Source organism: Lithobates pipiens, unplaced genomic scaffold (genome assembly GCF_037356315.1).
Source record: "Lithobates pipiens isolate NorthernLeopardFrog02 unplaced genomic scaffold, aLitPip1_a1.2 Scaffold_10, whole genome shotgun sequence".
NCBI lineage: Eukaryota > Metazoa > Chordata > Amphibia > Anura > Ranidae > Lithobates > Lithobates pipiens.
Window position 1 is genome coordinate 118,477,945 of NW_027507686.1, and position 27,616 is coordinate 118,505,560.

The window sequence follows — 27,616 nt, forward strand, 5'->3', positions numbered from 1 at the left end:
GGCCTCCCCCCCCCATGTGAATGGGTATCGGGTACATTGTACGCCTACCCATTCACCAAAAAAGTGTCACAAAGTAAAAACCACAGTTTTTGACAATTCCTTTATTTTCATGGGACACTTTTTTTATTTATTTATTTTATGAAGGAATTGTCAAAAACTGTCTCTGTTGTTTTTATTTTGACACTTTTTTTGGTGAATGGGTAGGGGTACAATGTACCCAATACCCATTTACACGGGGGGGGGTGGGATCTGGTGCTTCCAGATTCAGATAAGCCCCCCACCCATAGACCCCAGCAACCACTAGCCAGGGTTGTCGGGAAGAGGCCCTTGTCCCCATCAACAGGACATCCCAAAGTACCCTCCCCATGTTGAGGACAAGCGGCCTGGTATGGTTCGGGGTGGGGGGGGATGCTCGCTTGTCCCCTCCCTTACCTGGCCTGCCAGACTGCATGCTTGGATAAGTGTCTGGAGTTCCCCTTAAAACCTATGTCAGACCCAAAGGGCCTAATATGGATTTTGGAAGCACCCCACACTTTTTTTTTGGCATGGATTTCTCCTTAAAATTGAAGCTAGACCCAAAGGGCCTGGTATGGATTTTGGGGGGAGGGGGGCCCCATGCCATTTTTTTCTTAATTCTGCCATAGGGTTCCCCTTAACCACTTCAATATACTGTATTATATACCCTGCACTGTATTATATATACACACACACTACACTGACTGCACTATATATTCTCCACTGTAATTATATATATTTTACAATGACTGCACTACATACACTCTCAACTGTATTATATATACACTTACTGAACTATATACTCTCCACTGTATTATATACACACTACACTGACTGCATTATACTCAGAACTGTTTTATTGATACTACACTGACTGCACTATATACTCTGAACTGAATTTTATATACCACACGGACTGCACTATATACTCTGAACTGTATTATATATACTACACTGACTGCACTATATACTCTTATGCCGCGTACACACGAGCGGAATGTCAGACAGAAAATCAGACGGAAGCTTTTCATCGTATATTCCAATCTTATGTATGCCTCATCTGACTTTTTTTTTTTTTTTTTACGAAAATTCTGACAGACCTAGAAATAGAACATGTTTTAAATATTTCCGACGGAACCACTTCTTATTGGGAAAACCGCTCGTCTGTATACTGTTCTAATGGACCAAAAATTACGGATGATCTGAAACAATTATGAGACGGAAGTGATTGTGTGTGGTAAAACTAGCATTTGTACTGGAGCTAGCACATTCCTCATGCTGCCAACTCTGTGATCTTTTAATGCAGTGCATTATTTTCTTCTTTAGAAAGCTGGAAGAATGAAGTTGTTTTGCTGCTCATATTCACAAACTGATTTCTTCATTATTTATCCTCATCTCATGACTAATATTCTATTTTTTAAAAGCCCGATCTCCATAAAGAATGTTTACAATTATATTTTATACTCATCTTTTATCATTTTTTATTTCGTCAAGATTTTACAATTAATTAAAAATAACTTTATAGTGATCTCCATATAATTAGTTTTTTTTGGAGTGTCAGGTTACCACAATAACATTATTATCTTATATTTTTTATTAACCTCAAGGAGGTTGGCATCCCTTGTTAATTTGACATTGTCTTTTTTAAATGTACCAGCCTACTCATAAACTGTCTTTTTTTAATAAAAACACATAGGAAAGTATTTTGTGAAAATGAAATATCCATTTATTCTGGGTAACAAAATAAAGAGGAATTCAACGCTGGACAAACTTTTAGAATTTGCGAAGCCTTTTGGCCCCCATGGCCCACATCAACAAGTCTGTGGAAAATAAAATTGTAATCTTGAGGAGTCCATATAATAGGGAGTACAATCTGGTCCAGAAATCCCAGAGATCAGGACCAGCGGCAGATGACATATCTGTCCCCATCACTTTCTTCTCTTCCCTGCAGCCTTCCCTGCAGACTTCCTTGGAGGCTGTGGCTGTGGTGGTGGACTTGCGGCAGGAGGAGGAGGATGGGCAAGCTCACATATGTGGCTGTTAGTCAACTGGCCTATCAACCCCTTCTGAAGGGCATCAGAAAAAAATCCCTCAGGCAGGAAGGAGGCATTGGCCCTTCTCCAATTCCAGCAACCTGGTGGCTAGATAGCAGCCATAGGCCCCTTCAGCATTGGGGGGGGGGGAGTGCTCGTGAGGTAATGTCTGGCTTCCCTAATGAGGCCCAGTGCTGCCTCCTCTGTGAATGTCCCCTTTCTGGGCCTTTTGGTGGTAAGGCAGAGGGGAGGCACCTGGGATTGGATGAGGTTCCTACTGGGCCCAGCCATCTCATGCCTGACACTGGACACGGCCTCCTCCTGGCTGACACTGGACACGGCCTCCTCCTGGCTGACACTGGACATGGCCTCCTCCTGGCTGACACTGAACATGCCCTCCTCCTAGCTGACTGTCATGGTTATGCAGTGATCTTCCTGTTTGCTTACCTCCCCTCATGTGTTCAGACTAAGAGGCCAGCCACTTCCACCTGGTGGTTTTTATAACCTCTCCTCTAAGCATGGCTCCACCCCAGGCCCTATCAGGGAACCTTTATTAACCTGTGCACTGCAAGTCAACAGTGCTGATCAACCATTGTGTATTCCTTTGTGTGTTCAGCTTCCTGTTACCTGCCGTGTGCTCTTCTGTTGTTCCGTTACCGACTTTGGCGTGTCTTTGACTATCCCTGTTTGCCTGTGATCCTGACCTTTTGGCGTGTCCCTGACTATTTCTGTCTGCTTGTGGCCCCGACCTTGGTTTTGTCCCTCACCATCCCTATCCTCCTGTTGCCTACTGTGGGTGTGAGCTGGGGGACCCTGGGGGTCGTGACCTGGAGCCAGTTGCAGCCAAGTCCATCCTCACCACTCGAGGCTCTGGTGAACACCTGCTGGCTCTTAGACTCCGCGCCCCAGGGAATCTTACGCTCTAACCCCAGTGGGACCTGTCTCCCATCCGCAGTAGTCCGCCATAGGGTCCACAACCTTGCGGTGCACTCCTGATCCCTATGGTGTGCATCTGTCACCTCGCCTCAAGGTGACCTGACAGTTTGATCAGCCATGGATCCGGCTGACGTGCCGCTTCCTGCAGATGATCCATTGCAGAGCTTAGTTCGCAGACTTGAGACCCAAGAATCGCATCAGATCCAGGTGATGCGATTCCTTCAGGATTTGGCATCCCGTGTTGAACAGGTTCAGGCCTCATTAGGACCCCCGGTTCAACAACCTCAACCGCTATCTGCCGCTGCACCTATCACATCAGTCGCAGCCACACATTCATTACAACTACCAGCTCTGGCCCTTTTCTCTGGGGACTCCAAGGCTTGCAGGGGGTTCCTTAGCCAGTGCACAATTCATTTTGAACTTCAGCCCCAAAACTTCCTTTCCGATCAGGCAAAAGTTGCATATATCATATCCCTCCTGTCCGGCAAGGCGTTAGCTTGGGCTGCCCCTCTGTGGGAACTGAATGATCCAGTGGTTTTTAGCCTGTCTGATTTCTTGAAACTTTTTCGGAATATCTTTGAGGAACCGGGTCGTGTCTCCTCAGCTCTTTTACGTCTCCATCAAGAGTCCGCGTCTGTGGGACAGTATGCTCTTCAGTTCCGTATCCTCACAGCTGAATTGAGCTGGAATAATGAGGCCCTAGTTGCAACCTTTTTACATGTCCTCTCTGATAGAGTGAAGGATGAATTAGCAGGAAGATCCCTTCCTGCTGATCTGGACAGTGTCATCACCTTCTGTAACCAGATCGATATTCGCTTTCAGGAGAGGGCCCTGGAAAAAAGACGCCAGCACTCCCCGTCCTTTAGGCAGCCTCAGCCCCCAGTCCCTTCTCTTCGATCTGAAGAGCACCCCCTGCCTACCGAGGAACCTATGCAGTTGGGCTGGACTAAGTTATCTCCCGAAGAACGTGCCAGGTGCAGAACTCTGGGCCTATGTCTCTATTGTGGGGCCAAAGGTAATTTCCGTGACACTTGTTCTCTTCGTCTGGAAAAACGCTCAGGGTTAATACATCTGGAAGGTGGAGTATTAGACCCTGAAATATCACCTTCACCTTCTCATCTTCTCCTTTCTGTGTTGCTTCATGACGGTGCTTCCTTTCATTCGGTCTCAGCACATCTGGATTCCGGAGCCGCTGCCAATTTCATGGATTGGGAAACTGCATCCTCCATGAGACTTACCCTTTTGCCCCTTATAACACCATTGGTGGTCTTGGCGATTGATGGCACGGTTCTCCCAGGGGGCCCTATCCGCTTTCAGACTCTTCCTGTTAAGATGTCAGTAGGGACACTCCACCAGGAGTGGATATCCTTCCTTGTCTTACCTAAGGCTTCATCTCCTATCATATTAGGTCTTCCTTGGTTACGGCTCCATTTTCCACACATTCACTGGTCTGCTGGACAGATCCTGGCTTGGGGTTCCTCCTGTTCCTCTTCCTGCCTACTCAAGGGTACCCCAAAGGAGAAACTTCCTGTTACCACCATCCCAGTATCTTCTGCTCTTCCCGCTGTATATAGCGATCTCTGGGATGCATCCTGCAATAGTCGGACTGATGCACTCTCTAGGTCATGTGGTACTCTGGATGAGGGGCCCACCTATGAACCTGAGTCAATCATTCACTCCAGTTCACATAACCATTTACCTTTGCCTGTCCCTATTCTCCCTTGGACGCACAGCCAGGCTAAGTTGTCTGCAAGTTCCACAGTTGCTATGCCCTGTGATGCGATTGAGATGGTCGCTACACCTGACAACACTATTCAGTCGACCTCTGCACCAGTTATGCCAGTCCAGCCCATGCCCAATGAGCTTCCTGCTTCTTGTTCAGCACCTTCGGTGACCTGGCCTCACCTTACTGCTGCTATGACTGTTCAAACCCATTTAATCCATCCTTTGGATAGAATGCCTCATTCGGCCAGGAGGGGTTTTCAATATTTTTCTCAGGGTTCTCTGCATTCTGTTTGTGTTGCAGCTATCCAGCTTGACTCTTGTGACATGTCACCTTCTAACCAACCTAACCTCAGGGATCCACTGACCTCTTCCCAGTCTGGTGGTCCTGTTATGGATGCCCAGCTCATCTTTAAGGGTGTGGGGGACCCTGCTCAGACTCCTGATCTTCTCATGCCCTTACCCATTCCTAAAAAGCCTTTAGTCCTCAAGTCCTCTCGTCCTCTCCCTACCTTGGTTTCGGTCTCTGAGGATAATCTAAAATACGAGGTTAGTCAAGTTTTGGATTCCCAGCTCCGTAAAGGCATTCTTCAGTACCCCGTACTTTGGAAAGGGTTGGGCCCTGAGGAGAGGTCTTGGATCACTGCATCTGAGGTCTTTGCTCCTGGTCTGTTGAGGAGGTTCCATCTGGAGTTTCCCTTTAAGCCTGGACCCAGGCGGGGGAGGGGGAGGCCTCGTAAGAGGGAGGGTACTGTCATGGTTATGCAGTGATCTTCCTGTTTGCTTACCTCCCCTTATGTGTTCAGACTAAGAGGCCAGCCACTTCCACCTGGTGGTTTTTATAACCTCTCCTCTAAGCATGGCTCCACCCCAGGCCCTATCAGGGAACCTTTATTAACCTGTGCACTGCAAGTCAACAGTGCTGATCAACCATTGTGTATTCCTTTGTGTGTTCAGTTTCCTGTTACCTGCCGTGTGCTCTTCTGTTGTTCCGTTACCGACTTTGGCGTGTCTTTGACTATCCCTGTTTGCCTGTGATCCTGACCTTTTGGCGTGTCCCTGACTATTTCTGTCTGCTTGTGGCCCCGACCTTGGCTTTGAATAGAAATAAATATCATTCTGACCTCAGCATTTTTCAAGCTGGTCCCAAAAAATATTTGGCCACTGCTGTCTAGTGATATGTATACATCATTGTTTGGATAAAATCATTGATTTGTAATCAATTATAACATCTAGTTAACATTAATATTAGGACAATAAATATTAGGACAAATAATAATTTACCTGGCTCCAGCTGGGCACATCCACTTCTTCCAGAATGAAGATGGAAGGCCCAGGTTGTTCCTCGTCAGCCTCTGCTGGGGTTGAGGGAACGGTCGAAAGAGATTCCCTGGCTTCTGTTTGGTCATCCAGAAACCACAGTTTGTTGAAGTAACACAGCCTGGGGACATAAACATTCTCTGCTGATGCTCCTGATCTGAGTTATTTCTGGATCTTATTATGCTCCTTCTTATACAGGTTTCTCAAGATCCCAATTTTATTTTCCAAAAACGCCATGTTTGCTTCGGGGCCTGGAGTCTTCACAAATTCCAGAAGTTTCTCCAGCGATGACATCCTAGCTTGTTTATTATAATCTAAGCTGTGTTTCACCTTCCACAAATTCCTCATATTTCTGTATCTGCCTATGAAACTGCCCATGAATTATGGGTCCTTAAACTGATTCATCTTTGCTGTAATACAATACACAAGACAAAAACACTAATGTCAGCCTAAACTCTAATTATCTTATCCCAATATAGGCCTCAATCTTGAAGCAGTATAGGCCACTCTGATGGGCCAAGTTCAAATATTACCTTTGTTTAGCACGCTCACCACTTCCGTTCGTTCGTCCTACACACACAGATTGTACGTACGACACATGCGCTTTAGCTTATACACTGCATATGCATGAAACTCCACCCGCGTCGCCCGCCCCGATGTTCTTTTTCACGAAAATTCACAGCCCCCTCTCTATTCGGTGCGCAGTAGGAGCAACATGGCAGAGACACAGGTGTTTGGAAATCATTCCACTAGCGAGGAGGAAAGCCAGGAGCCACAAATGTCTAGTGGACATTTTGCGGAGTTAGGATTATGATGGGAAACATGGGCCGTACACCCATCCCAATTTGCGCAAGGACAAAATCATGACAACAGTTGTGAACACTCTGGAGCAGAATTTTGGGGTATGACGCTCCAAAGACCAACTAAGGAAATACTGGTCTGACTTTAAACTAAGGGAGCCAGATCAGTATAGCAGAATAAAGAAAGTGCTTCAAAAAAGTAAGTACTTTTCATGTGTTCCTGTTATGATTAACTTGCATACTGCTCCATGTGCTTTTCTTTACTGTTGTAGAGTTTTAAATGGCTACTTTCATGTTCGTGGGCACAGTAATCGTTCATAGGAAACATTGTTCGTTTGCAAATAAATATGATGTATTTAGCTAATGCAGGGTTTTAACTACATTTTGGTCATGCTAATTTATCTTATTAAAATAAGTTAGGACATTGTTGTCTAGATGTCTTTGAAACTTGAATGAATTGCAAACTTGATTCAGTGGAATGTAAGGAGAGGACACTCGGCAGCTGTTTACACATCTGGACTCTGGAGCAATAGTGTGGGACACCAGAGCACATTTTTTAGGGTAACCCACACAGGTGCTCCAGTGGATACTTGGGGTGTCTCCATCTGTGAAACTTGGCCAAAAAAGGTAAGTATTCCAGCTTGGTTAAAAAGGGAATTAATCATGTTTTCAACTTGGATCTCTGCCCAAACAATTATTCACCACTTCCAAGCAATGTTTCATATTCCTATTTCTGGACTCAAATATCTGTGTGCTAAGTATACCTTTTGTTTCATTCTCATAGGGGAGAAAAGACTCGGAGGATATCACTCAGAGGACACCAGGGACCCCCCCCACATCGCCAGCAAAATTGAAAAATCAGCCCAAGCCCCCCCAAGGATTTGGAGGAAGGAGAGGTGGAGGAAGTGGGCGAGATGGGCACCCAAACAGCTGAGTGTCTGACACCCCAGCTTCAGGTAATGTATGTATGTATGTATGTATGCCTGCATATTTCTAAGTACATGTTTTTTAAACAATTTTTAGGTGATGTGCTGGTTGTGGAAGAGAACGCCCAAAGGCTCATCCAGGAATTAATGCAGTGGAATGGGAAAAAAGCAACAATATTCGAAATAGACTGAATATTATGGAACAGAAAATAAAGAACATTATAGATGTGTTGGGGAAAATCTACATTTTTCCCTAATCACATCCAGTTTTTCTTTTTTGACTCCCCAAAAAAAGTTTTTGATTGTACATTTTAAAAGCTAAATTTTGAAGATGCACACGGCGTGTGTCAACATGTGCTATCTGTCATCAGGAGATCTCAATGTATGTGTTTTGTGGGTGTAACTCCTTCCCCGTAACTCTAGTAGGTGAGAGGAAGGGGTTGCACCCACAAAACATCCATTGATCCCCCATGATGGGAGATAGCACATGTTGACATTACCCATTTGGACTCCCAATTTGTGTGCATCTTCAAAATTTGCTTTTACAGGGGTGACATCACCCCATCTGATTTACGGCAATATCAAGACATTTGACACTATAATGTCTGATATTGCCTTCAGTTTGAGCGGAACTCCGTCGGAAAAACCTTTGGAGCTTATTCCGACGGGAAAACCGGTCGTGTGTACGCGGTATTACTGTATTATATATTCTACACTGACTGACTGCACACTTCACTAACTACCTGCCTAATCTATATTCATTCACTATAAACAGCTGACATGTAAGCAGCAGCCGTATATAGTGTGGGGCATGGACTCATGGCTCTCACAGCACATGGCGCTGTGATTAGCCAAAGTACACAGGTCAGGTGCATCCTTTGCCCAATCAGCAGCTGTCAATGCACTGCAATCTCGCAGTGCATTAAGGGGGGCTCCGTGGGCAGAGGAACTGCTCGTGAGCATCCCATATGCTTGTTTTGTGAACAAATGAACACCCAATGTTTGAATCTAACATTGGGAACATCCCTACCCAGGACTAGTTTAAGGAAGCAGATAGACAACTCTCAGACATAAACACCTACACTTGCATAGCTTCTGATCCCACTCTAATCTACACATAATGCCTAAAGAACATAGTAGATGAAGCCACTTCCATTGGCATTTTGAGCCCCTTAGAGGCCACCAACCTCATCCCTCTATACCCAGTTACACCCATATTGCATCATTTGCCCAAGACTCACAAAAATGATGTCCCCATTCAAAGGAGACCCATTGTAGTCTCCCTCAGAGAACCACTGGGCAGCCTCATAGACAAAATAATAAAAACAGTGTAGCGCTTCAATAATAATAAATGTGATCAACATAAATTATAAAAATAATGATATGACAGAGATCGTATGAATATGAATGCCTAGAGAAAAAAGTCCAACATTGGCCGCACATTCCACTATGTAGCAGGCACGAGGGTGACCGAACCGTCACAGAAGAGGAAAAATGGACTAGGCGAATGTATTCATGTGAATCTGCTTGACTGTAAACATCAGGAAAAAGTGGATAAAATACTTCTTACCAACTCAGTTGGACTCACACAGTCATATGACAGTTGAGTCTAGAAGGCTTGAGGTCACAGTCTGGGACCAAGGAGTACAAGGAGGGAGGTCTGTTGAGCTGATGGATGAGCTCCAAACGATTGTAGGCCCAATGATGGATCCTTTCAGATGGAACGTCAAGGTTGTTTGTAGTCAAGCTCAGACGCGGCCCGTTGTACTGATGCTCCAATCTCCCCCGAATGGGGAGGGAGATGTTATGAAGGTTTAAGCCAAAGAAACGGAAAAAAGAAAAAAGAAAAAAAGGCTCCACATGGTGCGGGTCAAACGGTATAAAAATGTTGGTTTATTGAAGTCAAAAGATAATTAATGACTTAGTGATCACATAAAAAATATATAAAATAGAATCAAAAGCAATGTAGGGTGCCAACAGCTCGCCCAACGCGTTTCGACATATATGTCTTCGACAGGGGCATGTTGGGGCCCACCACATTGCTAACAAATATATAAGGAGTCAGAAAGAGGTTCCGCCTACCAAGGGGCGGGGAATCATGTCTCGGACAACCTCTTAAAGATACAATGAACAATTCAATCAGATCAGAAAAAACATGTTCGAACACAATAAACAAATACAAGTAGCATCTAAAAATATCACTCATACAAGCTGTTAAATTGATTTTAGTAACAAAAAATATAAAAATATAAAAATAAGCCACCATGCTCACAAATGGATATCCCTGGATTAATCATATTATTCGTGGCCTCATCAAACATATAAATGCAGGGAGATCAAGTGCACATAAAGGGCATACACAAAAATCACTTGATCTCCCTGCATTTATATGTTTGATGAGGCCACGAATAATATGATTAATCCAGGGATATCCATTTGTGAGCATGGTGGCTTATTTTTATATTTTTATATTTTTTGTTACTAAAATCAATTTAACAGCTTGTATGAGTGACATTTTTAGATGCTACTTGTATTTGTTTATTGTGTTCGAACATGTTTTTTCTGATCTGATTGAATTGTTCATTGTATCTTTAAGAGGTTGTCCGAGACATGATTCCCCGCCCCTTGGTAGGCGGAACCTCTTTCTGACTCCTTATATATTTGTTAGCAATGTGGTGGGCCCCAACATGCCCCTGTCGAAGACATATATGTCGAAACGCGTTGGGCGAGCTGTTGGCACCCTACATTGCTTTTGATTCTATTTTATATATTTTTTATGTGATCACTAAGTCATTAATTATCTTTTGACTTCAATAAACCAACATTTTTATACCGTTTGACCCGCACCATGTGGAGCCTTTTTTTCTTTTTTCTTTTTTCCGTTTCTTTGGCTTAAACCTTCATAACATCTCCCTCCCCATTCGGGGGAGATTGGAGCATCAGTACAACGGGCCGCGTCTGAGCTTGACTACAAACAACCTTGACGTTCCATCTGAAAGGATCCATCATTGGGCCTACAATCGTTTGGAGCTCATCCATCAGCTCAACAGACCTCCCTCCTTGTACTCCTTGGTCCCAGACTGTGACCTCAAGCCTTCTAGACTCAACTGTCATATGACTGTGTGAGTCCAACTGAGTTGGTAAGAAGTATTTTATCCACTTTTTCCTGATGTTTACAGTCAAGCAGATTCACATGAATACATTCGCCTAGTCCATTTTTCCTCTTCTGTGACGGTTCGGTCACCCTCGTGCCTGCTACATAGTGGAATGTGCGGCCAATGTTGGACTTTTTTCTCTAGGCATTCATATTCATACGATCTCTGTCATATCATTATTTTTATAATTTATGTTGATCACATTTATTATTATTGAAGCGCTACACTGTTTTTATTATTTTGTTTGCTGAACTTTGTTTGTTTTTGGTGTTGGCTGCTGTTTTCGGCTGTTGAGGCCTTCTTCTACATATACTAAATTATAGCGCAGTGTTTTCCCCTTAACTGTAATTTTTCTTGAGCCTCATAGACACCTTGCTACAACCCCTAGTCATTAGGATTAGGGATGAGCTCCGGAATGTTTGCACACTCCATGCGCAGAGCCTGCAAGGAAGCTGCGCTAATCACAGGCAGTGAGACATTTCCCGATCTCTGCAGTCACACATCGGGACAATGTTTTACTGCCTGTGATTAGAGCAGCGCTGCGCCGACTTCCTGGCAGGCTCTGCACGTGGAGTGTGCGATCACGCCGGAGCTTATCCTTAATCAGAATACCTTCCCATCTCCGGAATACAAAACATGCCATACAAGCTCTAGAAGGACATTCATGGAAGAACAATTACAAATGTATAGTATGCGACATCAAGTCCTTATACTCATGTATATCCCACAACCAAGGATTACAATGGCTCAAACATCACATAGACCTATATAGAGCATATTCATCGGAATTAAAATGGTTCATCCTGGAAGCCATTTCATATCTTTTACATCACAATTATTTTCAATTCCAAATGGTACATACAAAGAAAAGGTACCTCTATGGGAACCAGATTCTTACCAATCTATGTGAATCCATACATGGGTTGGTGGGAGGAGCTTCACATTTACAAGGCAGGCAATGCCCATAGAAACTATATTGTTTCATATTTACGATACATCGATTATTTGATTCTTATCACCAAATGTGAGTTGCCAATGACCGAGTTCTTAGACTATCTCAACATAAATGATCTGACCTTAAAATTCACCACAGAGGAACATCAGATCGAAACCAATTTCTTAGATCTTACTCTATTTGGATATATCCAAGATAAGATTGTCAAAGTACGCTCATTTAGGAAAACCACCTCCAAGAACTCTCCCCTGCACACAACCATCTGTCACACTCTCCACACCAAAGAAATACCCAGAATTCAATTTATTTGAATAAGACAAAATTGCTCTAATCTGACTATGAAAAAGAAGCACGTCTACTTGAACAGAGCCTCTGTGAATGAGGGCACTGCAAATCAATGGTTAAAAAAGTTTGTCGCCAAATTAGGAGCCTTGATTGGACCAACCTTTTAACTGACAGTTCCCCCCAAGACACTAGATCATCAAATCAACCAGTATTTTCAACCAATTATAGCTCACAATTCTCAGAAATAAAAACATATCACCACAAGACTTCCTTCCATCTTATACAGCGATGACAGTTACAAAACCATCTTAAGAGGAGGGATCAGATATGTTGCAGGAAAAACACAAACAATAGGCAACACAATCTCCCCTAGTATGTATACCTCCAACACAAAACACATACACTTGGTTGAACACCACTGGATTGTTTAGATGTAATGCCACCAAGTGTTCCACCTGTAACCTTTTAGGTGATCCCCATAATATAATCTCATGCTCTAATGACTTTTCTTTAACCATCAATTAGTCAATTGCCACATGACATATGTAATCAACGCCATTACCTGAACTGCATGCAAAATCCAATACATAGGCAGAACTACCAGACATCTCAATGGCAAAATATTTGACCATCTGTCAGACATTAGAACTAACAAAAACACGAACATAGTGAAACATTTCAATCAATTCCACCAAAGGAATACACAGACTCTTAAAGTTCAAATAATTAAAAGTCAATTGCCCTATCTGTGGTGGTGATCGTTTTTCCCCTTCTCTGCAAAAGGGAGGTCTATAGGATCTTTAGGATGGATACAAGAATTCCCAAAGGCATAAACTATGAGTGAGACATTACCCACTACTATGAATAAGTTCTCTTTAACAGTGCCATAATCACAAATATATTGATACACTGACTTGTCTCTGCTATCTATGCATAAATTGGAATGACTGTACATTTATACATTCAATATACTCTTATGTACAGGATTAACATATGATCATTCCTGTATAACCTTGAGTATCTATTGGAACTCTTAGGGAATTCATTTCTACTTTTATTTTCTATAGGAAGTCGCAGGCAATAACAAAAAAAGTTCTTGTAAATAGTTTTAATCATGAATAAACAAAAAAAAAGATAAAAAAACAAACATTTTTTTTTACCTATACACATATTGATAAAGTTTTTTGTTTTCTACTACCAATGATGCTTAAATACTCTCCACATGCATGAGTTCCCTATCCACATGACTTAGTTCCGGGGGGCAGGGTAAAACACGGGGGCAAGGCTGAGGTTGCCACTTGCCACTTCATTCACCTCTCTAGGATACCATAGATGTGCGACTTCCAGGGGCTACCCCCTTTTTCTCTTGAATTTTTGCAGGAGCCAGGATGGGCTCCATTCCCCATCAGCACTCTAGCAGCATCTGCGGATGCTTTGTCTACATGCCCCCCCTCCCTCTCTACCCAGCCTGACTGGCACACATGCATTTCCCAGGTCACACCTCGTAATTAGGCATGAGTCATGCCAGCAAGGGCAGTTGGGTGGAGAATGGAGATGGAGTGCTGAGGAGTCTGTCCGCGGCCCTTGAGGGTGCCTCCTAGTCTGGAGGGGTGACCTTAGGTGCTGAAAGGATCTCCCACAACACACATAAAACCCCTTCCTGGAGGCAGGGACCTCTTTAACATGGGGCAAAAGGGGCAGCTACCCTGGGCACTGTCATTATTTTGGGGCCCAAAGCAGCTGCCCCTTCAAACTCTTGCTGACCAGGAATGTCTGAAGCTGGGTTGGTGCCAGGATGAGTGGAGGTAACATCCAACACTGACTTTTACCGACGACCTGCTACAGAGAGCACATGTGGTGTCTCCAGCCTCAGCATTGTCAGGCTGCCAAGGTGGAGGGCATTCTGACTCCTCTGCTCTGCCTGTTATTCTATTCCTGCTCTGGACTCAGCCTTTTCCCTCACTTCTAGTTTGGCGCTGTTCCTACATTGTCCTGCAGGTGGAGAGTCTGGTCGGGCTGCTAAAGTATAGAGCGCTGACTGAGAGCTTTTACAGCCATGTGGAGGCAGATCTGGAGAGCTCCATGGTATGGGGGGCCCAGTAGCAAGGTAATAACTATGGCAGGTTCCTAAAGCTGGCCATACACCTATAGATTATCTGCAGGTTTTCTATGGTTAGATGGAAAAAGTGCAAAAGATTTATCCATGTTAGCTAAACTGTGTGGATGGAGGAATCTCCCACTTTTTCCATCTAACCATAGAAAATCTGCAGATAATCTATAGGTGTATGGCCAGCTTTAGTTTGCTGACAGTGCTTTGTCTCCCCTTTCCCAGCCCCGTAGAACATCTCTCCACTCTTCTGGTGTTTTGTAGAGCTGTGAGAGGGGAGACAGGTGTGATGGTCTTCAGAACTGGGAGTTGGGAGACAGGTGTGATGGTCTGCAGAACTGGTAGAGGGGAGACCGGTGTGATGGCCTGCAGAGCTAAGAGAGGGCAGACACATGTGATGGTCTGCAGGGCTAGGAGAGTGGTGACAGGTGTGATGTTCTGCAGGGCTAGGAGAGTGGTGACAGGTGTGATGTTTTACAGTTCAAGGAGAAGACTGGCAGCTGTGATGGTCTACAGAGCTGGGAGAGGGAAGACAGGTGTGTGTCATGGTCTGGAGTCAGGCTCAGAGGCCAGTAGCTATAGCAGCAGAGCAGGTATTCACACAGGTCACCCTGGCTGACGACACGGGTTCAACTGAGGTTTCACCAGAGCTCTCGATGGTGGAAATGGGCTTTTCTGCGTTTTAGTATCAGGTCACGGTCCTCAGGATAGCCCCACCAGGTAGCAGATATAGCAGGTAGGGATCAAGCAGAAGCGTAGTCGAGAAAAAGCCAAAAGTTGGTAACAAATAGTTGCAGGTTGGGATTCAGCAGAAGCATAGTCGAGGAACGAGCCAAATGCCAGTAACAAATGGTAGCGAAGATACAGTTGGCAACAGGAGAGACAGGAGCAAGATATTGGCTGGTAAAGGCACAATATTCTGGCAAACAGGAAGTACAGAGACATGGCTTAAATCAGGAAGTTCATGGGAGGAGCAAAGGGTTCAAGGTTCAAGGCAAACAAGATTCAAGACAAGATCATTCAAGGAATTGTCTAAGCCAGGGGTCTCAAACTGGTGGCCCTCCAGCTGTTGCAAAACTACAAGTCCCATAATGCATTGCAAGGCTGACAGTTACAAGCGTGACTCCCATAGGCAGAGGCATGATGGAACTTGTAGTTTCGCAACAGCTGGAGGGCCACCCATTTGAGACCTCTGGTCTAAGCTCTTGTACACACGGTCGGACATTCCGATGGAAAATTTCCAATCGGACTGTGTTGTCGGATAATCCGACCGTGTGTGGGTGCCATCGGACTGTTTCCGTCGGAATATCCGACTGACAAAGTTTTATAGCTGGGCTATAAAATTTTCTGACAACATGATCAGATCGGACTTTGTCCGGTCGTTTGTAGAGAATTCTGATCGGACAACGTGCCACGCATGCTCAGATCAAATTTCTAGACTAAAGCTATTGGCTACTAGCCTGAACGTAGTCCTATGGTAACTAAATAACGTCATCACGTTACGAACGATCGGATTTTCCGACAACTTTGTGGTGTTGCATACACACGGTCCGACCGTGTGTATGCAACACCAATTTCGGACAAAAATCCGGACAAAATCAGACGGATTTTGTTGTCGGAATGTCCGACAGTGTGTAGAAGGGCTGAGGCAGTGGTCATTAACTCTGTCCTCAGGGCCCACTAACAGGCCAGGTTTGCAATATAACTGAAATACATCACAGGTGATATCATTTGCTGCTCAGTGATTGCAGTATTCTAGTCTGCATCTCCCCAGGTTAATGCATAAAACCTGGCTTGTTAAAGGGGTTGTAAAGGTAAAACATCTCACATTCCCAGCGCCCCCAGTCCCCCCGTTTTACTTACCTGACCCCTCGAAAGTCCCGCGCTCACCCCCGACATCCTCTTCGCTGCTCAGCCTGGCCGCTGATTGGCTGCAGTGGATGGATTGAAAGCAGCCATTGACTCGCGCTGCTGTCAATCACATCCAATGACGCGGCACGCCGGAGGGCTTCTCACCATGCCGCTGGCTGTATCACGGGAGTCCCCTCGCAGGTGCTTCTCACCATGCGAGGGAGCTTGCACGAACATGAGAAGTACCTGCGGGAGGAAGCAGAGACAGCCGCCGAGGGACCCCAGAAGAGCAGGTTCAGGGCCACTCTGTGCAAAACGAGCTGCACAGTGGAGATAAGTATAACATGTTTGTTATTTAAAAAAAAAAAAAATAATTACTTTACAATCCCTTTAATGGGCCCTGATGACAGGGTTGATGACCACTGGTCTAAGGAGCTATCCAAGCAACTGTCCAAGGAGCTGTACAGCATTCCAGGTGACTCAGCAAGCAGGGTTACTGCCAGACACACCAGAGGGTCAAGGTTCAAGCACTGGTCCTAACAGTGTGATGGTCTACAGGGATGCCTGTTACAACAAAGCAAAGGTCAATCATGGGATCTGTGGATCTTGGTGGAGTGTTCCTGACAAGAGATGTAACAGATGAGTTCAAGAGGAGCATGTGCAAGTGGTTGGAGAGCACTGGAAGAGTTTTGCTGTGAGAACTTGGTCTCCATGGCAACAAGTGGAAAAGTATTGCCCAAAAAGAGGAGCTACAGCAAAGAAGTGGTCCCACTTTTCTACAGAGATAGGAGTGAAATTGTTCCATACCTGGAATGAAGTCAGTTGGGGCATGGTGTGTTTACTTGCCCCAGAATCTGTAATACAGCAGAAGATAAAGGGTTTGAGGAAAAGCCTGTACCTGCAAGCCCAGGTTTGTGTTCCAAACTACGGGCCGTTACTATTGGTTAGGGATGAGCCGAACACCCCCCCCCGGTTCGGTTCGCACCAGAACTTTCGAACGACTGCAAATTCGTGTGAACTTTAGAACCCCATTGAAGTCTATGGGACTTGAACATTTTCGAAATAAAAAGTGCTAATTTTAATGGCTAATATGCAAGATGTTGTCCTAAAAAGGGTTTGGGGACCTGGCTCCTGCCCCAGGGGACATGGGTCAATGCCTAAAATGTTTTTAAAAACTACAATTTTTTCAGGAGCACTGATTTTAATGACGATTAAAGTGAAAAAAATGTGAAATATTCCTTTAAATATCATGCCTGGGGGGTGTCTCTAGTATGCCTGTGAAGTGCCACGTGTTTCCAGTCCCTGCACAAAATGACATCTAACGGAAAAAAAGTCATTTAAAACTGCTTGCGGTTTTAATGTAATATCTGGTTCCGGCAATATGTATGAAAATCATTGAGAAAAATGGCATGGATAGTCCCCCCTGCCCATTACCAGCCCCTTTGGGTCTTGTACGGATATTAAGGGGAACCCGTACCCATATTAAAAAAAGGAAAGGCGTGGTGCCCCCAGGCCCTATATACTCAGAACAGCAGTATACAGGCGGTGCAAGCAAGACAGGGACTGTGTAGGTTTGTTGTGTTAAGTAGAATATGTTTGTAATTTTGAACTGGTACAATTTTAAAGTGTAGCTCCAGTCAAAAAATCTATTTTTAAGCTTTTTGGAAAACATAGGGAAGGGTTATCACCCCTCTATAATTTGTTTTGCCGTCCGTCTTTTTTCATCTCACTTACTGTTGTCTCCTTCCGTTTGCAAGTAGGAGACGTTTGTAAGTTGGATGTTTGAAAGTAGGGGACTGCCCTATATGCTCTGCAGAAATGGCGGAACAAGGTGTTGGTGTTGCCACAACATTGTAAGCCCTCAAAGTGACTCTTGCTGGGCGCTGGAGTGCCATGCTGTGAACGATTATATCAAGAATTGTAATTACATGCCATTGTTGAACAGTGGTAGAAAAATTGGGCCTTTTGTGGTTGTGGTGCTGGTGCCACAACACTATAAGTCCTCGCAGTTACTCTCGGTGGGCACAGGAATGGGCGCTGCTGTGAAATATTATATCAAGAATTGTAATTACATGCCCCTGTTAAACAGGGGCTGAAAAATTGGGCCTTAGGCACTGGTGCTGGTGCCACGACACTGCAACCTCTCCCATTTACTCTAGTTGTAGTGCAGGAATGAGCCCTGCTGCAAAGCATTGCTTCAAAAATTGTAATTAAACACCCCTGTTAAACAGGGGCTGAAAAATTGGGCTGGTGGCATCACCAAGAACCAAAAATGTTCTTCCAAGTTATCAGCGGAGGAGGAAGAGGATAGACAATCAACATAACAGGACAGTCACTCAGCATCAGCATAGGCAGTCTTGAAGGGATGTGATATTTAAAAAAAAAAATTATTCGGTTACATCAGCTTCAGGTGCTTGGTAGCTGTGGGTGATCCAAGACTGATTCATCTTTATGAAGGTCAGTCGATCAACCGAGTCGGTGGACAGGTGCACCCTGTGATCGGTAAAGCCAACAGCAGCACTGAAGGTGCATTCCAAAAGAAAGCTGGATGCAGGACAGGCCAGTAGCTCAATTGCATACTGGGCAAGCTCTGGCCAGTGATCCATCCTCAAGACCCAGTAAGCCAAGGATTTTCGGTGGGAAAGGTGTCCAAGTCTGACCTTGCCCCTAGGTATTCCTGCACCATGTAAATCAGACGCTGGCGATGGTTGCTGGAACCGATCATACCTTGGGGCTGCGGACTGAAAAATTGTCTGAATGCATCGGTCAGACGGCCACCTTCTCCACCTCTCCTTCTGACCGATGCCTCAGCAACACGTTGTCCAGGACCAGGAGTTTGTAACCTCCCGGTCTCTGGGAACGCGTTGCACAGACCTTTCTGCAAGGCCTCACGGAGATGTCTCATCCTCTGCTCCCTCTGCGATGGCAAGATAAGGTCGACAACCTTACTCTTGTACTGTGGATCAAGGAGAGTGGCCAGTCAGTAATGGTCCCTCTCCTTGATCTGAAGAATACGAGGATCCTTCCGCAGGCTTTGCAGGATCAGGGAGGCCATGCAGCGTAGGTTAGCTGAGGCATTCGGTCCGAAGTCCTCTGGGTCACTAAGGACAACATGTTCCGCAGCTACCTCCTCCCAGCCACGTACAAGTCCACGGGTTTCTTGGGACTGTAAATCATCCCTACAAGACTGCTGCTGCTGATGCTGATGCTGAGTGCCAGCCTCCACCTCCATGCTGACACAATCATCCTCCTCCTCCTCCTCCTTGTCGTCCTCTTCCTGTGTGATGGGTGGGACACAGCAGGAACACTGTCTGGATAAAGGGGGCCTTGAGAGGCAAGGAAGTCCTCCTCTTCCTGCCTCTGTTCTGCCTCAAGTGCCCTGTCCATTATTCCATGCAGCGTATGCTCCAAGAGGTGGACAAGAGGTACAGTGTCACTGATGCATGCACTGTCACTGCTGACCATCCTGGTGGCCTCCTCAAACGGTGACAGGACAGTGCATGCATCCCTAATCATGCCCCACTGGTGTGGTGAGAAAAAACCAAGCTCCCCTGACCCTGTCCTGGTGCCGTAGTCGCACAGGTACTCATTGATGGCCCTCTGCTGCATGTGCAGCCGCTGCAGCATGGCCAGCGTTGAGTTCCACCTGGTGGGCATGTCACATATAAGGCGGTTCTTGGGCAGGTTCAACTCCTTTTGGAGCTCAGCCAGCCGAGCACAGGCATTAAATGATTGGCGGCAATGCACACAGACTTTCCTGGCCTGCTTCAGGACATCCTGTAAGCCCGGGTACCTGCCCAAGAACCGCTGCACCACCAGGTTAAGGACATGAGCCACACAGGGCACATGGGTCAGTTGTCCCTGTCGGAGGGCGGAGAGGAGGTTGGTGCCATTGTCGCAAACCACCAATCCTGGCTTAAGCTGGCGTGGCGTCAACCACCTCTCGGCCTGCCCCTGCAGAGCTGACAAAATATCTGCCCCAGTGTGGCTCCTGTCCCCCAAACAAACCAGCGCAAGCACGGCATGGCATAGTTTTGCCTGCGTACTTGCGTAGCCCCTTGAACGCCTACGGAGCACCGCTGGTTCCGAGGACAGAGCACTGGAAGAGGCCATGGAGGAAGAAGAAGAGGAGGGGTGGAAGAGAGAGGTGTGTCACAACCAGTAGTAGCATTTTGGAGGTGTGGTGGCGGAACAACCTCCAACACTACTGCACCTTGTCCTGTATCCTTCTCAGCTGCCAGAAGAGTTACCCAATGGGCCGTGAAAGTCAGGTAACGTCCCTGTTCATGCCTGCTGGACCATGAGTCAGCGGTAATATGCACCTTACCGCTGACCGCCCTGTCCAGTGAGGCAAGGACATTGCCTTCTACATGCCGGTAGAGAGCCGGAATCGCCTTCCGTGAGAAAAAGTGACGTTTGGGGACCTGCCACTGAGGAACCGCACATTGTACAAACTCACGGAAGGGGGCCGAGTCTACCAACTGAAAAGGCAGCAGTTGAAGTGCTAGCAATTTAGCCAAGCTAGCATTCAACCGCTGGGCATGTGGATGGCTGGGAGTGAACTTCTTTCGCCGGTCCAGCAGCTGGGGCAGGGACACTTGCCTGCTATAATCGGACGTGGGTGTACTGCTAGCAGAGTGCCTGGAAGCACTTGGCTGTGGCACACCTAATTGTACACCTTCATTCCTCTCAGAGCAGGTTTCAGAGAGGACTGAAGGTCTAGTGGGGTTGGAGATGCCAGCTGATGAGGAGCAAGGAGAGGTCCGCTTTGTTCTTTGGTGTGGGTCTATGAGGTACGCTTGCCAACGAGCTGCATGGCAATTAAAGGGTAGATACCGGTGTATACTGTGCTGTGCTGGAGGCACACAACACCAACTAACTCCTGCAGATGGCTCAATTAGAGAAGAGCAAAATAGGTGGATAATGGTGTATACTGTGGTCAGGGCACACAGACAACACCCACAAACTCCTGCAGCTGGCTGAAAGCTCAATTATAGAAGAGCAATATAGCTATATAGGTGGATAATGGTGTATACTGCGCTCAGGGCACACAGACAACACCCATAAACTCCTGCAGCTGGCTGAAAGCTCAATTACAGAAGAGCAATATAGCTATATAGGTGGATAATGGTATATACTGCACTCAGGGCACACAGACAACACCCACAAACTCCTGCAGCTGGCTGAAAGCTCAATTACAGAAGAGCAATATAGCTATATAGGTGGATAATGGTGTATACTGCGCTCAGAGCACACAGACAACACCCACAAACTCCTGTAGCTGGCTGAAAGCTCAATTACAGAAGAGCAATATAGCTATATAGGTGGATAATGGTATATACTGCGCTCAGGGTACACAGACAACACCCACAAACTCCTGCAGCTGGCTGAAAGCTCAATTACAGAAGAGCAATATAGCTATATAGGTGGATAATGGTATATACTGCGCTCAAGGCACACAGACAACACCCACAAACTCCTGCAGCTGGCTGAAAGCTCAATTACAGAAGAGCAATATAGCTATATAGGTGGATAATGGTATATACTGCGCTCAGGGCACACAGACAACACCCACAAACTCCTGCAGCTGGCTGAAAGCTCAATTACAGAAGAGCAATATAGCTATATAGGTGGATAATGGTGTATACTGCGCTCAGGGCACAAAGACAACACCTACAAACTCATGCAGCTGGCTGAAAGCTCAATTACAGAAGAGCAATATAGATATATAGGTGGATAATGGTGTATACTGCGGTCAGGGCACGCAGACAACAGGCACAATCTCCTACAAATAACTGCAAGCTCTATTACAAAAGAGCAATATAGCTAGCTATATAGGTGGATATAATGGTGTATACTGCGGTCAGAGCACGCAGACAACACCCACTACAGAAGAGCAAGAACACAAAATCGGCCGATAACAAACGGTGTATACTGTATTGAAGGTATACAGAGAACACCCACTAACTCCTACAGACACCAACACACTACACAAGGCCACTGCACTGGCGGCCTTATATAGTGTGGGGCGTGTACTACAAAGCCTGAGCTATGATTGGCCACAGGCATCCTGCCTGTGGCCAATCATGGCTCTCCTCGCTGCCGGCGCTGTGATTGGCCAAGCATGCGGGGTCAAAGTGCATGCTTGGCCAATCATGAGCCAGCAATGCACTGCGATGGCGCAGTGCATTGTGGGCCGTGAACGCCACACGAATTTGGTGCGAACGGCCCACAGAGTTCTGGCTTCGCCGAATGGGTGAACAGCCGATGTTTGAGTCGAAAATGCATTCGACTCGAACACCAAGCTCACCCCTACCATTGGCCTACAGGAGTCACTGGAGAATTTAAGGAGGCTGCAATATTGCCGTGCGACCATAGGGGGGCATTAGCCTGTAAGAGTGCAGCCGAGAATGGACTACTCCCTCAACTGAAGTGTTAAACACCTGCAAACAGGAATGGTAAGACTGTTCCTATTTCATGTATGAGAGAGGCTGTGTATGTGTTTAAGACCAGTGAAGTGGTGGAAAATTTGGTGAGGAGATCGGCTTTCAAGAGAGACTTGCTGCTGTGTAGTGGAGAAGCAAGGGTTAATGCTGAACCCGTAGCAAGACTGAGGTCAGATAAGGCCTTGTCTTCAGGCAGTGTGCTGTGTAGCAAGAAGACAAGTGATAAAAATTAACATAATGTGTGGTACACTAAGCTGATTAAAGATGCTGAAGGTAAATAAATAATGGGTTAATGCAGCCTGCCAGGACTGAAACAGCAGTCTTATGAAGTTAATGATGCATTGTCAGTGTATGGTGGTGAAAGTGTAGTATTGCATCTAGGTATGTCAGGAGTGACCACTGAGAGATGTGTGCCGATGCCACTAACAACCAAGACAGGTGCAACAGAGAGGTCTCTGGAGACCTCACAGACATTTAGGGTACCTGAGGTTGAGGTTTCCCAGGACAACAGTGGGGCCATCCTGGCAGGTGAGTTTGTTTCATATGAGGTGAAAAATTGATGTACTAAGTATCCTACAGTCAACTGCTAATGTACTAAGGCAGCTTATACAAGACAGTAATGTTGAGGATGATGTTGGGAAATGTATTACTGACATTGTTGATAATGATGGTTGGATGTCTTCCATGGATGGTAACTACAGGCAGTGCCATAGATTTGTCCCTGGAAATCTTACGAGACTCTCTGTGTTAGAGTCGGTGGTTGACCAGGACAGCTGTGATACTACTCGTGTGTAGCATGGATTATCACAGTCTGAGCTTGTTGAGGGTACGTTCCACCACAGCCGGAAAACACTCGTGTTTGTACAGACAGGACCCTCCAAACCTACAAGATCGTTGTACTGCCAACATGTTCCCGTTTTCTTACCGGTCGATTGTCCTGGGGAAGAATATCCACTGCCCCCCCCCCCCCCCTGAAAAAACTGACCAGGGGCCCTCGCTGATGTCATGAGCCACATCCACAGGCTGATGTCCTTGTGGTCCCATCTCAGTGACGGCCGGACCGCTCTCCGCTGGCGAAATTGTTTGTCGTACCTCAACCACGAGGTGCCCCCATACACTCGGTATGCCTCACTTACCGAATCCATATAACAAAATAGAGCCGAGCAATGTTCAGTGTTCTTTTCCCCAATCACACTTGCCATGATGGAGAATGCTTGTAGCCAATTGGCAAACGTTCTCGGAATCAGTCTGTACTATCTCTTCACCTCGTCTTCCTTTTTAGAATCGTCTAAGGTTGAACTTCTCCAGTGGTAGTAGTGAAAATATTTCCACATACTACTTCCATATTTTCTCCCGCACTTCGGCTTTCAAGTGAGGCCCTAGTGGCCCTTTGGAGCACACATATACCTCGCATTTTGAGGAATCTGCCAGACGGAAAATATCCTGCCTGTTAGTGGACTCAGCCCCCTGCGGCCCTGGGTGGCGCAGTTGGCACAGACACCGTGGGCTCCGCCACCGTTGCGACAACAGCCGACATTGCTGTGCTCACCTCCTCCCTGCGACCCAGAGCCCCCACAGACTCCCCAACCGTGGGGATCCCAGGCAGCAGCCAGACCTGCAGCAGACCTCTCTTGTTTTTCGAAACCTGCCCACCAATTCCTTGATGCCCACCAGAAAACCGAGCAGATCACTCTCGACCCCCCTGCTGCACCTGTCCCAGAGACACTCCCTCCAGGAACTTCCTTGCTCCCTTCTAGCACCCATTCTGACCCGGCCTGCGCCCCCACACCCCCAGCACAGCCCGAATTTACCTCAACAACAGCCTCCCCCTTACAGGTAAAATCACATTGTACTCCCCGGGCTGCACAGGTGCGGACCCACCAGCCGACCGATTGAATAGAGTGGAGAGTGATTGGAACCCTTGACTGGTTTTTATTGCGGCCTTTGTCCCAGTTAGGGAGATTTGCACTTTCTATATTTCCTATTGACTTAAGTTGAACATAAGTTGAAGAAAATCCTCAATTTTTAATGTCACCATAATAGACAGGAAATCTTTCAATGAGGACACTAGTTGTGGTGACCCTGGTTACTACCAGGGATTTCCCCCAATCTGGAGGAATTTCCTTTCACTTCCTGTTGTCTTCATGGGACAGGGCATGAACTGAAATCTCCCCATGGGGACATAGATGGTAGGGGTTATAGCCCTCCCTTATCCCCCCTACACATGACCGGACTTTCCAGCAGAAAAGGTCAGACAGAATCATTTCATTGGATATTCCGTTCGTGTGTGGGCTTCAGCTGACTTTTTTTTTTTTCAAAAAGTCTGACATACCTAGAAATAGAACATGTTTTAAATCTTTCCAATGGAATCAATTCCTATCGGGAAAACCATTCATCTGTATACTAGACCAACGGACCAAATACAACACAAGGGCAGCTATTGGCTACTGGATATTGAACTTCCTCTTCTAGTCCCTTTGTACGCCATCGCGTTAGAAACAAACCGACTTTGGTGTGGTTGTGTGTTGGCAAGCCCGTTCGGTTGGAACTCCGTCAGAAACTCAGTCGGAAAGACTGTCATGCCGCGTACACACGACCGGACTTAGGTCCGACAGACTTTCGACGGAGTTCTGACAGAGTTCTGACAGACTTTCCGAATGAACGGACTTGGCCACACACAATCACACCAAAGTCCGACAGATTCGAACGTGATGACGTACGACCGGACTAGAATAAGGAAGTTCATAGCCAGTAGCCAATAGCTGCCCTAGCGTCAGTTTTTGTCCGTCGGACTAGCATACACACGAGCGGATTTCTCGATAGGAACTGGGTCCAGGGGAGTTCTGGTGGAAAAATTTGAAACATGTTCCATTTCTAAAGTCTGTCAGACTTTTGCAAATCAAAAGTCCGCTGCAGCCCACACACGATCGAATAGTCTGCCGGAATTGTTCCGTCGGACCTTTGATGTTGAAAAGTCCGGTCATGTGTACGCGGCATCAGAGTTTATTCTGAGGGAAAGCCTGGTTGTGTGTATGCGGCATAACTCTATTTAGAATGAGCAAAAAAAAATTTGCCTTCTGCTTTCATTTCTATGATTTTTTTTCCTCACATCCTGTCTGGTAAAACTATTTTCAGTAGGGCAGAAATTGATGATAAATCTCTCTCTCATCCTGGATAGCAATAACCTGATCAAAATTCTAATCTTTCCCAACATTATCCAAAACTAGAAAAAAAGTATTTGGCTTGATATGCACTTTTATTATAATGCAATATGTTTTAAGAAATACGCAGTATATGCAACATAGCAACAGCAGCCCTCATGACACCAATCCACGCTTTCAGTCATTAACTGGATTTTAGCTAATTTCCAGAGCCCTGAGAACAGAGGTGCTCCCAAACCCTAACAACATGTGTTGGCTGTCTGTTATACAAATAAATTGAGTCTTCACACTCAAAAAACAGAAAATTGTATGATACTTACTGCAGTTTTCTTTTCCTGGTGCCTATCCATGGCAGCATACTATCACTTGTATGCTGTCATGGAGGGACCAGGAAAAAAGAAAATAATATCATACTTGTACCTACCCTAATTTTATTTTCCTGACCAGGTGCCTAACCAGGTTCTAATGCCACGTACACACGACTGAACTTTTCACCGGACTAGGTCCGACAGACTAGGTCAGATGGTCTTCCTGATGGACATTCGGCGGAGGTCTGACGGACTTTCCAAACCAGCTGACTTGCGTACACACGAACGGACTCTCCGGCAGACTGAGTCTGACGGACTTCCCGACGGACTTTCAAAATGAACGGACTTGCCGTCCATTCATTTTGAACGTGACTCCAGGTACGACAGGACTAGAAAGGGAAGTCAATCTCGCAGCTTTCATTGGCAAGATTGACACCTTGCGAGCCCCGTTGATTGGTATGAATTTTAAGGGGAACCCCGTATGCCGAAAAAATGGTGTGGGGGTCCCCCCAAAGTCCATACCAGACCCTTATCCGAGCACGCACCCCGGCCGGTCAGGAAAGTGGGTGAGGACGAGCGAGCGCACCCTCCCCCCCCGAACTGTACCAGGCTGCATGGGGGGGTGGGTGCTTTGGGGAAGGGGGCACCCTTCAGGGGTTTTCTTCCCCATCCCCTTTCCTGACTGGCCAGGCTGCATGCTCAGATAAGAGTCTGGTATGGATTTTGGGGGGTATCCCATGCCGTTTTTTCAGCATAGGGGCTTTCCCTTAAAATCTAGACTTAAGGGCCTGGTATGTCCCTGTAAGGGCATTCCCTCTTGCGCTCGCTGCAATAGGAAAATGTGTTTTTCCTATTGCAGCGAGCACGAGATGTACAGTATCCTGCAGCCGAGAACCAAACCATTCTCACGGGCAGGTGCTGTAGCTGCTCTTGCGTTGTATCTGCTCTGTTGGACCATCATACAGACAAACGGGCTTCCTGATAGGAACTTGGTCCTGCGAACCAAGATTTAAAACATGTTCTATATCTAGGTCCATCAGACTTTTGGGAAGAAAAAGTCAGACGGAGCCCACACACGATCTACTTGTCTGAGGGATTCTGGTCTGCCAGAGAAAGGGAATTTTCGACCGATACTGGCCCCGCCCCCGGTGCCGCCCATCACGGGGGTGTCATTCCGTCTTTACTCTCTCCTTCTCCCCTCTCTACCCATGCTGCAGGCGGCCCGTGGAGTCTTGCTGTAAAGTCCCCTTCTCCCCAGCGGCGGCTGCATATGGCTCCTCAGCCGATGTGTAAATCGGCTGTACAGGAGCTCGGTCACGCTGTTTACTATGAAAGTGAAAGCAAGGGAGAGGCTTCTAGCAGTGTGTGCTATTCTCTCTGCCTCCCCCTAGAGTGCAGTACCCAGCATGGAGAATAAGGTACGGAGCTGCATCTGCCAATTTTTTAAAATACTGTCTATATCTGTGTATGTTTATGTGTGTGTATTATATGTGTGTATGTTTTTATATATATATATATATATATATATATATATATATATATATATATATATATATATATATATGTGTGTGTGTGTGTGTGTTTTTATATGTGTAT

The 27,616-nt window shown here is 46.1% G+C and overlaps 1 protein-coding gene across 1 annotated transcript in view; it reads right to left on the reverse strand.

Moving 5' to 3' along the window:
- PYGM (glycogen phosphorylase, muscle associated) overlaps positions 1-27,616 on the reverse strand; it is a 717,259-nt gene that overhangs the window by 446,119 nt on the left and 243,524 nt on the right.